General features: G+C 40.5%; 1 long non-coding RNA gene across 1 annotated transcript; it reads right to left on the minus strand.

Annotated features, from left to right (window-relative positions):
• Positions 1 to 8,251: 8,251 nt before the first annotated feature.
• Positions 8,252 to 11,442, minus strand: LOC125961864 (uncharacterized). Its single transcript, XR_007472949.1, has 3 exons — positions 11,396 to 11,442; positions 10,846 to 11,004; positions 8,252 to 8,539 (listed from the first exon to the last, which is right to left on the minus strand). It is a non-coding gene; the product is annotated as an uncharacterized LOC125961864 (long non-coding RNA).
• Positions 11,443 to 12,745: the final 1,303 nt, after the last annotated feature.

Below are 12,745 nucleotides of genomic sequence, written 5' to 3' on the forward strand. Positions count from 1 at the left end.
AGATACATAGAAATTTGTGAGGGTTTGAAGGAAAAAAAATTAGGGTTATATAAACAATAAACATTGATGATCACTATAGATTCTGAGTGTCTGTGGATTGATTGAGCCATCCCCCTGAAATCTTCTTAATCATCCAGCAGGATAGAATCAACTTTGGGAAAGAAAGAGGAGGTAAATTATGCAAGGATCCCACCCTCCCCACCTGCTTCGCCACATTCCTTTTGCACACGCACTTGAAAAGGTGGGAGATGGGAGGTGTTCTGGGTTTATAAGTGCAAGAACTGTGATCTCCAAGAAACTTCTAGAAGAAATCTGAGGATTTGAAGCTGAATATTCAAATCTTCCAAATGAATTGTCTCATATTCTTCTGTCTCTGATTTTCAGGAGGAGTGAATGGTTGCTAGTCGGTATAAGGAGGGATGTATGAAACTGGGTCTCTAGTGAGTAAAGAGCTGACCTGGGAACCTGTTGCCTTCAAATCAGCTCCTACTGTCCCCCATCCTGTTAGCAACTATGTTTCCAGCAAAGAGACAAGAACCACTTACTTTTCCTCTGTCTCTATGCTAAGCTAATTATGGATGTGGGCTTTAATCCGTGACATTGTTGTGAAACACTAACGTGGGTAAACTCACTCAAGTTTTTCCTATCATTGATTAAACAGATAATGGGGACTCTCCTTCAGGAAATCAGTTCTACAGATTGAATGAAGTTAACGCACGGAACCAAGTCATTTAAATAATGAGAGTTGTGTCTTTGAAATAACAATACTTTTTTTGTAGATATTTATTTACCCTTCAGATTTTTCTTCCCTTTATTCTGGAAGCTGGAGGAAAATGACAGTGCAGGTGTTGATGCATAACTGGCACATATAAACTTCCTGTGATGTAAGTCAGAATGTTTCTTTGGAAGCTCAAGTGCTCAGGGCATAAATGTCAGCAGTTTTGAAAAAGCTGGTATTAATTATAAGGAGCTCAAGGGGGAATAGTAGATATTACTGATGGGATTGATAGACACAATGGGCTGAATTCATGAAAAGGTTTTTCTATTTGGGGGAATTTCAACCTGTTTCACTCACAGGTTCCTAAAAGCATAAAAGTTTGTCCTTTCAGAAACTGTGCTATAAGAATTCTGGCACCTTTTGTAGAAGGATATAGACATTAGCACAACTGTTCACAGTGCTGTAAGCCCACACGCAGACCACATATCAAGCTACTTATGGTTCTGAATTTCCATACTCTTTTGTTCACTTATTTATTCATTCGTAAAACGTTTGTAGGGGATACTGTGACCAAAGCCCTGGAGATACTGCTGCCAATAAGAGAAACCCCGTCTGTGGCACAGAAGAGAGACACAACAGTGTTTCCAGTTAAAAAGACCTACAATAGGGGCTTCCCTGGTGGCGCGGTGGTTGAGAGTCCGCCTGCCAATGCAGGGGGCGTGGGTTCGTGCCCTGGTCTGGGAAGATCCCACATGCCGCGGAGCGGCTGGGCCCGTGCACCATGGCCACTGAACCTGTGCGTCCGGAGCCTGTGCTCCACAATGGGAGAGGCCACAACAGTGAGAGGCCCGTGTACCACAAAAAAAAAAACCCAAAAAGACCTGCAATAAAATGTATGCATGCGTTTTTATCAGAATTGCTTCTGCTAATTGTCACTTGAGGTAAGACTGATTTTTAAGCACCCTTTAGTGGGTAAATCCACCTTCTGAAAAACTCTCTCTCAAGTTCCTATACAGGCATTCAGAACAAGGCCATGAATTAAGGGAAGATTTAAAATATTCTGCATGTAATACAACACTGAATCAAGTATATACGGCAAAAGTGGATGAAAAATTTTAATTTCTCAATTACTAGGCAAATTTTAGATGTTTCAGTATTCAATAGCACCCCGGAAAAATGCTCCTGCTATGTTAAATTATTCTGCTGACCTAATCCAGTGTCACAGTCTGGCCCTGGTGGTGGTCAGTGTTGCTTGAGGGCGCCATTTTCCAGGCCTTCAGTTGGGTCTTATTGTTGAACAAGTGAAAAGGCCTCCTTTTTGCTATAATGAGAGGCCCCAAGACTTGTGAAGTGACCAGACTCCTGTCCTTGACTTTAGATTAGTGGTTCCCTGGCAACAGCCTTAACTCTATTGATAGGAAGGCACTACTTTCTTGTGAAAGGGATCCTCCGGTCAATGGTCATTACCTGGCTCCAGCCGCAATGCCAGCCTGTACCATATGCTTCTTCCTCTTCGGCAGGAGTATGATCTAAGCATTACCCCAGCCCCCAACTTGTGTTACATTAGAATCCGGAACTTTCTTTGATAGACAGTCTTTAGTTACAAAGAACCCTGTCCATTCAAGGTGCCCTGTGATGGTTATGTGTTGCCAAATAACATATTTGCCAATAATCGAAACACTGCTTCCTTTGCAGCAGATATTTTTAATACGCATTTTACACTGTATTAATGCTAGCAAACTCTTATGTGACAAGGATCTGTAGTCATGAACGCTGAACCCAAAATTCTCTTGTGAAGACAACAATCTTTGTTTCAGGAGGTTAAATCTTGAGAGCCCTAGCTCATGTAAGCTGCAGGTAAGATGATTCTCCCAGCTTGCTTTGTTTTCTCTAGCTGTCCTCAGCTTGTAGGACCTTGCTGGGGATAGACTAGCCTGGTGTTTTGTGTAAATAGATCACAGAGGAAGACAATAGATTTTTAAGACACGGGCACCGTTTAGGACACGTCCCTTTTTTCTGACAAGGAGAGTAGATCTGTTTTAGCACATGTTCTCTAAGTAACAACCCCTGCGTAACTGTTCCAACTGTTTTAAAAAGACATTAGGAGGGAAAACACTGTGGAAAATGGAATTCATAGAAAGCTTTTACGAAGTCCGTTTTCCAGAGTGCTACACACGCAAATTGTGATGTGAATATAATGGCCTGAGTAGTAGTATTTTAGACATTTCTGTTACACTCATTCAGAAGACTTTCTGCCCAGGACTCATCTATTAAATGTTTGACCTCAATTTCCAGGGTAGCCTCAGGGATTCTTCAGGGTTTGTCGCAAATGCTAAGAGATGAATGATCATTAACTTTGTTGGAGTGACCCAACTATACGTAATACTTCATTGGGGTTGATTTAGCAAAGGAAGTCCTTTTTTTTTTTTTTTTTTTTTTTTGCGGTACGCGGGCCTCTCACTGTTGTGGCTTCTCCCATCGTGGAGCACAGGCTCCGGACACACAGGCTCAGCGGCCGTGGCTCACGGGCCCAGCCGCTCCGCGGCATGTGGGATCTTCCCGGACCGGGGCACAAACCTGTTTCACTTTCTATACGAAGAACCAGGAAACTAAGTCACACCTGCTCCTCCTTTAGTACAGTGGTCTCAGGTGATAGATACCACTGATGATCCAGTTGCTCAAGATGGAAATCTGGAAATCATTGGAAACAGTTCCTTTTTCCTTATTAGCAGCCAGATTTCATTTGTTTCTAATGCCCGAAGTAGTCCTTTTTAGTGTGCCCTTCCCCGGTTTACCCACTAGCGTTAAGTCAATGCTTTAGCACCTCTTCCCTCGGTCAGGTTACTGTGATGGCTTCCTAGCCGTTCTGCTCCCAGCCAGACCTTCTTTAATTCTCTTTACTCCTGCTATTCTCTCACACACACACACACACACACACACACACACACACACACACACACTCTCTCTCTCTCTCTCTCTCTCTCTCTCTCTCTCTCTCTCTCTCTCTCTCTCTCTCCAGGAGCATCCTCCCACCTGCTCAGACACGTGCCACTGCTTCCCTATATCACTCAGGTCACAGTCCAAACTCCGGTTGGACACAAATCTCTTTGCTCACTTCTCCAGCCTCCTCTGTCCCACTCTCTCTTCCCCTTCCAAAGCCCTCTGCACAGCTCTGTTAAAGTACTGGGGTGCTTTGTGCCCCTTCACACCTGCTCTCTCCTTGGACTCCCTTCCCTCCCCTCCCCAGCTAGCTCCTACATGTCCAAGAAGACCCACCTCTTCTTGGACACACAAGCTGGTGTCTCTGACTCCCATCTATGCCAGGTCCCACCCCCCTCTACAGTAATTTGTGATTCACATGACAGTCTCTCCTACTGGTTGGTGAAATTGAAGGCAGGAGCCGGCCCTCATGTGCTTGGTACAGTCTACACGGGATCTGGCATAGAATAGACAATAAATGAGTGTGAAATGGCTGAATGGCTAGAAAGGGCACTGCATTCAGACATTTCATTTCTTTTTCTGAAAGATGTCATTACCATCCAAAGAAGGAAGCACTGAGCGTAGGAAGCCTGTGTTCTGCTTTAAGAGTTGGGAAAGCTTGAATAATTCTCTTATCAGCTCTAGGAAGGAGTTTGATTTTCATCCTGGATGAGCTGGAAGGTGAGTTAATGAGCATTAGGGGCAAATATCTCCCAACTGGACTTTTAACAACTAGTTTATAGCTCCAGGACCCATAGGTTATTGTGTATCTTTGTCTTTGTTTGTGAAAGACCCATTAAACAGTGCTTTGGAAGAGTTCTTTTAGAATGATAAAAAGTCCTTTTATTTTCATGTTTAACTCTGTCTTCAGATATGATTCAGCTGATGTCTTCCCTCAGAGGAGATTTCTTTGAAGTCAGGGGAACTCCCCAGCTGGATGACCTGGGCAGAAACATGCTCTGACTGATCATGATATGAATTTGAAGGGAACAATTAAGGAGTTATTTCCATTTTGATTCTAATAGGAAGCCTTTTTACTTGTATGCCTTTCAACCTGTCTACATTCCTTCTGAAACTTCAGTGGAGCCTCATGTCAGAGCTGTTAAAAAGACTTTGAAAAGGGAATGTGTGAAATCATAAATGCTTCAGAAATAAAATGTTTCCCAGTCCATTACATTCTTAAACCCTTGTTTCTGCCTAACAGACTTTATTAAAGGTCAGTAAGAATGTTTTGACAGCATATTGCTTTAGACCTCCAGGAGAACTTAGTATTTCTCTTATACATATCCATTGTTAATAAGTGATGGGTTTAGTGTTTTCTGAGTTTATATTTCGAGTAAAAACAAAAACTCATCATCAGAAAGAATTAAACATAAACTAAATTGGAACTGAAATTTCAAAGTGTTAAGTTAAAGAGAATATACATAAATGTAATTTGGGGTGACTTTCTCAACTAGACCAATGAATAACATAACATCTGCATAGTGGCTTGCAATTTACAAGGAAAATTTCCATACACTTTCCTCATTTTTCTTCATAATGATTTAGTGACATAGGCAGTAATATCCTTTCGTTCTGTATACAAGGAGACTGAAGCCTGAGAAGATGTGGTGACTTAAGGACCCCTGCTAAGCTATGAATGAGCTGCACTGTCTACCTAGGTCTGTAGTCACAAACCTCTGCTTCATCTATTTGCCATGAAGCGATGTTTCTGTTTTGGTTTTTGTTTATTAGTTTCTTTATAAAAAGTTTTTCTGGTACAATTTACAAGATGGTTTTTGAAAATGCACAAGCTAATACCCCTAAAAATATTTTCAGGTTTCCCATTACACTAGTATAGAAATATGACATTTTACTATCAACTTATCTCCTAAGAAATTAATTTTTTTATTGTATAAAAAAACTAGTTACCTGTCCCTAAAGGATATTTCCTTCAAGTACTCACTGGCATTTTTGAATTTGTGGTTTCACCTTTTTATGACTCTACAAATTAAATGATCCTTGGCCGTACATCAAAAGATTATCACGTAGTTGTTATTTATTTTTATAGCTCAGGTGAATCTGGCACTAATTCATTATAGTGCAGGTCCCATTGGCCAAATGAATACAATCTGGAAATATGACATGCATTTTAATAATAATAAAGCAATAATTCCGCATTCTGCATAGGCGTACTGGGGGCTACTTGAGGGAAGTTTAATGTCATTTAAGAAATACCGTGGATGCCCTTACTGAAATCCTGTGATAGTCACATTTATTTGGTCTTTTCCTGAAGCCAGGTGTAAACAACCACTTTGGAAGAGCACTTACTAAGCATTAACTTGATAGATTATTTTTCTTAGCTATATGTATTATCATTCAGTAAAAACAAGCAGCAGAAACTTTCCTCCTGTTCTTAGGGTGATAGGAGTTCTGAAGTCTTGATAGAGACACAAAGGTACATCATTAAATGCTTTACCTATGGCTTTGGGCTCAAGTATCATTATTTGAAAGTATTTAGAATGAATCAGTAAAAGCCATCGAACATTTCCAAATCCCATTTTAGAGAATAATTACAGTTATCCATCACCACACTGCTGGCAAGTAACGGCATTGCCTCCTTGGGTATTTTTTAATCCCTTTTTATGGCTCTGTCTCTTCCTTAGGCGTAAGGTCTATAAGCCATTAAGTGATTTTTGAAAGACCAGGAGACCTGGAGGCCTGGGTGACTATGTCAATCCTATGACTTCAAGAATCAATATATAAAGAAGAGCACTGGCACAATATGGAAAACTAGCCTAAATATTTGGAATTTATATGTGCCGGGCCACGTGAAGATTATGACCCCATACCGATCATATTCCAGAAGATGTGTTGTATGTTACTGGTGGTATTTGGAACAGACATGTAAATTGTACTCTATACCACCTGCCAGAGGAGGCTATATTAGTCCCCCAGGGCTGGAGTAACAAAGTGGCACAAATCAGGTATCTTAAAATAATGGAAATGCATTCTCTCCCAGCTCTGGAAGCTACAAGTCCAGAGTCAATGTTGGCAAGGCCATGACCCCTCTGAAGGCTCTAAGGGAGGATTCCTTCTTTACTTTTGGTGGCTGCTGGTAATCCTTGGCATTCCTTGGTTTAAAGAGGCATCACTTCAATTTCTACCTCCATCTTCCCATAGCCTTTTCCCCTGTATGTCTGTGCTCAATCTTCCCTCTTCTTCCAAGGACACCAGTAGAGCCCACCTTAATCCAGGAGGACTTCATCTAAATTTGATTACATCTGCAAAGACCCTATTTGAAATAAGGTCAGATTCACAAGTTCTGGGAGTTAAGATTTCCACATATGTTTTGGGGAGAGACGATTCAACCCAAAACAGATACCATAGATTTCCAAACTCAGTGAGTTTGAAGGTTGAGGATGTTGAAATTATAACTGTATTTTTAGTACCAATATGAAACGTAGGTTTATTTTCTATTTCTGTATCACAGATCACCTCAAACCTGAGTGCTGTAAAACAACACCCATTTCATTATATTTCAGGATTTTGTGGTCAGAACTTAGGCAGGGTTTGGCTGGGCCGTTCTCCATGTGGCATCCGTGGTGCTCCACAGCTAGTGTCTCCGCTGGAGGGTCAAAGATGGCTTCATTCAAGCCAGAAAGCTGTGGGTTCAGGACCTTTTCACATGTTTTCTTGAGCAGAGTAGTTGGAGGTCTTACATGGTATTTTGGGGCTTCAAGAGTAAGTAACCCAAGAGACAGGAACAAGAAACTTTCAGTTTCTTAAGCGCCAGGCCCCCAGATTGGCACCGTATAGCTTCCACCATATACTATTGGTCTGTATAGTTACAGGGCGTCCTCAGCTTTAAGGGGAAAGGGGTGACTTTCTATGGAAGGACTGTTGTCCAGCTTCTGGCCATAGATTATTTATGATGCAAAGAAGCCTTTTTATCTAGTTGAAAGAGTTTATCAAGCACATCCTTAGGTTCACAGAAGCCTTCTTTCCTGGCAGAGAGGGTCTAAGATGTGTATAGCCCTTAATGTTATTAGAAGCCCTATTAGACTTGCCCTCAGATTCTTTGAACAAAGAAACACCCATGAGCTTATTTACCCCCTGTCAAGTTTTATAGGCAGTAGCCTGGTTTTAACCTTTGTCCTGAGGCTATTTCTGAGTTTGCGAGTCTATTGCTGGGCGAGACTGGGATGAGAAACAGTTTTATTTTCATACCCAGGCAGCCCTGGCTCCGTTATTCCTGTAAATCCCCCTCACAAACTCAACAATTCCTCCTTTAGTTCATCTCTCTTCTCATATCGTACCCTCGGCAGCTAAAAGCCTGTTGGCACTTTCTCTGTTCTGCCTGTAATCTTCTCTGCCTGGTTCACAAATTCATTCAGTTCCTTTTCTGTTTTCTTCATTATCACACGCGACACGGACGCTGACCTTTCTGCCCATACAGTAGAAGAGTTCTGTGTTCTCCAGCCTCCAATAGCGTATTTTCATTGTCCCTCAAGGCTTCGCCAGTAGCCTTTTCAAGGCTCTTGCAGCTTTTACTAACACTCTCTTTAAAAGTCTTTCTTTCCGCTAACATTCTCCTTGAAGCCCTTCCAGCTTCTGTCCACTGCCTGATTCCAAAGCCATGTCATAGGTTTTATACAATAACATCACACTTCCAGGTAATGAAGTATGTTCCAACTTTCTATTATTGCATTAAAAATTTGTCCTAAAACAAGTGGCTTAAGACAACCACCATTTTATTATACTCCATGGTTTTTGTAGATTAGAAATACAGGCAGCTTGGCTGAGAGATTCTTCTGCTCTAGATGGTGTCATCCGTGGCCATTGGGAGGTGTCTGGGATGGTCTAGAATAGGGGTGAACAAACATTTTTTGTGAAGGGCCAAACAGTAAATATTTTAGGCTTTGTGGGACATATTTGATATGACAACTACTCAACCCTGCTGCTGAAATGTGGAAGAAACTACAGGCATTATGAAAATAAATGACTGTGGTCATGTTCTAATAACATTTAATTTACAAATCAGGCATGTGCGCTGTGGGCCATAGTTTGACAACACCTGGTGTGTAATACCCAAGAAGGCTCCCTACACGGGCCTTTTAGTTTCATGAAGATGGCTTGAAGGGAGGGCTCAGGAGGGCTTCTCCCCATCTCTCGGTAGGTGTAAGGCCTTTCTCCATGGTTTCTCCAGCAAGGGAGTCCAACTTCTCACGTGGAAGCTCAGCTCCTAGAGAGTGTTCCAGAGACAGGAAGTGGGAGCTTCCAGCCTCGTGAGGTTTAGGTCCAGAAAATGGGCGCCACGTCCTCATTTCTGCCACTTTCACTGGTCAGTACAATCACAGACCTTCCTTCCCAGGTTGAAGGGAAAAGACATGATCCTTAATGGATGGACAGTCTTAATAGGAAAGGGTGTCAGATATCTTGTGGCCATCTTTTTTATTAATGGAAGTATAGTTGATTTACAGTGTTGTGTTAGTTTCAGGTGTGTAGCAAAGTGACTTGGAAAGATGTATGTGTGTGTGTGTATACCTACACACACGTAATAATTTTTCAGATTCTTTTTCCATTATAAGTTATTTTTTTATTATAGATTATTAGAAGATCTCGAATATAGTTCCATGTGTTATACAGTAAATCCTTGTTGTTTATTTTATATACGGTGTTGTGTATCTGTTAATCCCATACTCCTAATTTATCCCTCTCTCCCTCCTTCCCCTTTGGTAACTGTAAGTTTGTTTTCTGTGTCTGTGAGTCTGTTTTTGCTTTGAAAGTAGGTTCGTTTGTATTGTTTTTGAGAGCCCACATATAAGTGATATCATATAATATTTGTCTTTCTCTGTCTGACTTACTTCGTATGATAATCTCTAGGTCCATCCATGTTGCTGCAAATGACAATATTTGACTTCTTTTTTTATGGCTAATATACCATTGTATATATATGCTACATCTTCTTTACCCATTCATCTGCTGATGGACACTTAGGTTGCTTCCATGTCTTGGCTATTGTAAATAGTGCTGCTTTTTGGGGTGCATGAATCTTTTTGGGGTGCATGAGCTTTGGGGTGCATGAATCTTTTCAAATTAGAGTTTTTGTCTTTTCTGGATATATGCCCAGGTGAGTTGCCCAGACAGCAACAAACATGAAGATGCTTGTTGTCTAAACATGATCTATTGCTGTGATTTCTCTGAAGTTTATATTAAGTTGTTCAAATTCATTTGCAGGATTTTGGGGAAAAGGGCAGCTCTTGTTCATAGTATTCCAAGTCAAAAGAGAGAAAATTGGAAACATTAGGTTGGAGAGTTTTAGCCATATTATTTGAGGAAACTAGAAGAATTCAGGATTCAATCCAGTTACAGGAAAATAACAAAACCTCAAAAACAATGAACAGGACTAGAATGTGACGTACGGGAAGGTGTTTTATGGTTTCTGCTGAAACATAATTTTTCTCTCTAAAACCATTTCTATCAAAGATAATTACACTAATTTGTTTGCAAACTAAGTCTAGTTTCAATAAAGTTGGCCTGATCATTTATATAAATGCAGCAAGAATAATGATTGATCATTGGTTTTTTAAATCTCCTTTGCCAGAACTTTTCATAAAGAATCTTAGATTGGGACTCGTAAAAGCGTTGAAGCTAGGAAGCCAAGTCAAGACCTCAGAATTAAACTTCACTTGCAATAACCTTAGATTTGGGTAAAATCCTCTCTTCTCAAGGTTCCCCAAATATACTGAGGTTTCTGAGTCTGCCAGGAAGTGACCTTCCTTACTCACATGATGAGGCTGCTGTGACCCTTGTGAGCAAGGTACCAAGCTGTTCTTCCAAGGGACTTTGTTGGGTCTGATTTCGGATGCAGATGGCAGTAAATGGCACCTTGCGACAAGCAGCAATGAGCAATAGCTGGAAGCAAAATCTTAGCTCCCTGACCAAGAATCGAACCCAGGTCGCTTGGATGGAAACCAGTATCTTAACCACTAGACCATGGGGCCAGCAGTCAGAATCCACGTCCCCAGTCCTTTGTCTACCTTGAAAGGAAGAATCTGACAAGGTGACGGAAGGTATAGAAGAAAGTAAAGTGTTTCTTAGAAAAGCAGAGTACGTGCAGAAAGACACAGGGGCGAACTCAAGCAAGAGAGTCACTAGAGACGCACCTTTGGGAAGTTTAAATCCTTTTGAAGGGGCTGTCTTCCGGGTCTTTCTCTTCTTCTTGGCCAATAGTATTGTTTTGACCCCATGGCTAATTTGCCTCTGGACCATCCCCTGGGTGCGCACGCACCTCACAGTCAAGATGGGTTTCATTGCCAAGGCCTCTGGGAGGAAGATAGCAAGACTTACTATGGTCTGGCATCCCCTGCCTTTTTGACCCTGTGAAGGCTTTTGCGTATGTGTAGTGTCTCCCTTGCCCCAATGATGGGAAATAGATGATTTCCTTGATCTTTTAACAGGGTTTAGCCCCTCTCTGTCTCTGCCATAAAAGTGCCCAATGTCTGGTCATGTACCCTATTCCTGCTGCTGTTTCTTATATCTCCTGTCTAAAATTATAGACAGGAGTCCGCTCATAAATATGTATTCCTGGAGCCTGTCTCTTGCCTCAGGAAATGCAAACAAGGGGCTGGTAATGAACGTCTGGCCTGGGGCCTGGAGCTCATCTTCTTCTCACCCCAGGAGGTATGAACAGGAGGCCAGTTGTAAATGCTTAACCTGGAGCCCATCTATCTCCTGCCTCAGGTCCATAAAGCTAATCTTAGTTCCTTAGAGCTGTCTGATTATATCTGAGTCTATGCATATCATTCTCAATTATGACATTCCCATGGAAGCCATGGAAACATAAACAATGTTTCCAATTGTGTCCTGTTATAAGAACAGATTCTTATTTACCACGGTAATAGGAATACTCACTCACTAAGAGTTTCCAAATTCTGGACGGATCAAGTAGGGAGAAAAGTTGTTTCATCATTGTTCACAAGGATATACTATACCAGATTTCTGTAAGTCATAGAGAGAGAGATTAAAAGAACAGATTTCCTTAAATCTGGAAAAACAAAGCATTAAAGAAGCAGCAGTTTTTCAAACAAAAAAAAATCATAAAAATTATAGTCATTCTCATGAATTTGTTCAATCCCATGTAATTAATTCTTCTTGATCTTAATCTTGTTAGTAATTTTATGAATCCAGTTTTTCCTTTGAGTTCTGTAAATTCTTACCCAGTTTAATGGTATGATCTTAAAGTATCAGAAACCTGTACTTGTCAGAGTCCTTTCCATGAATCTCTGAAGATGAAACACATTTTCAAAAGAGCAGAGTAAAACAATAACTTCTGTAAATGACAAAAAGACTTAAAAATGGCCATCATTAGAGGTCTCATGAGAGTTCATTATAGTGCTACTGACAAGGAAATTTGCTTATTTCTGTAACATATGACATTTTAAGTTAATAACTAGAATTACAAGTGATAACATTATACCAGGACATATCAGATTTCTAGTAATGTTATATAATTTCTGGAGCACTAGCATACAAATACAACATAAGGAAGGCTTGGTATTATTTCTTGTTTACCAATACTTCCAATGTAATTTGACATATCAAATAAGCCTGATTAGTTTAGCATCTCTCCTTTATAAGGAGAGAGAACAAATCTTTTGAGATGTTCCAGGCACCTTCTGGAAAATCCCAAAGTTAGTTCAAGGTAAAAAAAGACTTCATTTAGAATTTGGGGAAGTTTATCAAAAATATCAAAGATTTTGGACACTTGCCCAAATAGGATCACTGATTATTATGAAGCAATACTTAGTTATCTGTTTAACCAAAGTGACAAAAGATTTTAAAGGTAAATACAGGAAGTTACATAACTGTGAGCAAAAATTAGCTTTTTTAATATTGAGAAGACTCAGTTTTTTTTTAAGTAATCAAACACCTCATAAAGACAACATGAAGCACAGGAAATTATTTTGGTAAGACACAAAATCTTTGCATCCTAGGCAGATTACTTAAGAAATAAAGAAAAATCCTTCATAATTGCTTATCAGGAGTAGACTAATAGTCCAATAA

This window comes from Orcinus orca, chromosome 17, assembly GCF_937001465.1.
Source record: "Orcinus orca chromosome 17, mOrcOrc1.1, whole genome shotgun sequence".
Taxonomy (NCBI): domain Eukaryota; kingdom Metazoa; phylum Chordata; class Mammalia; order Artiodactyla; family Delphinidae; genus Orcinus; species Orcinus orca.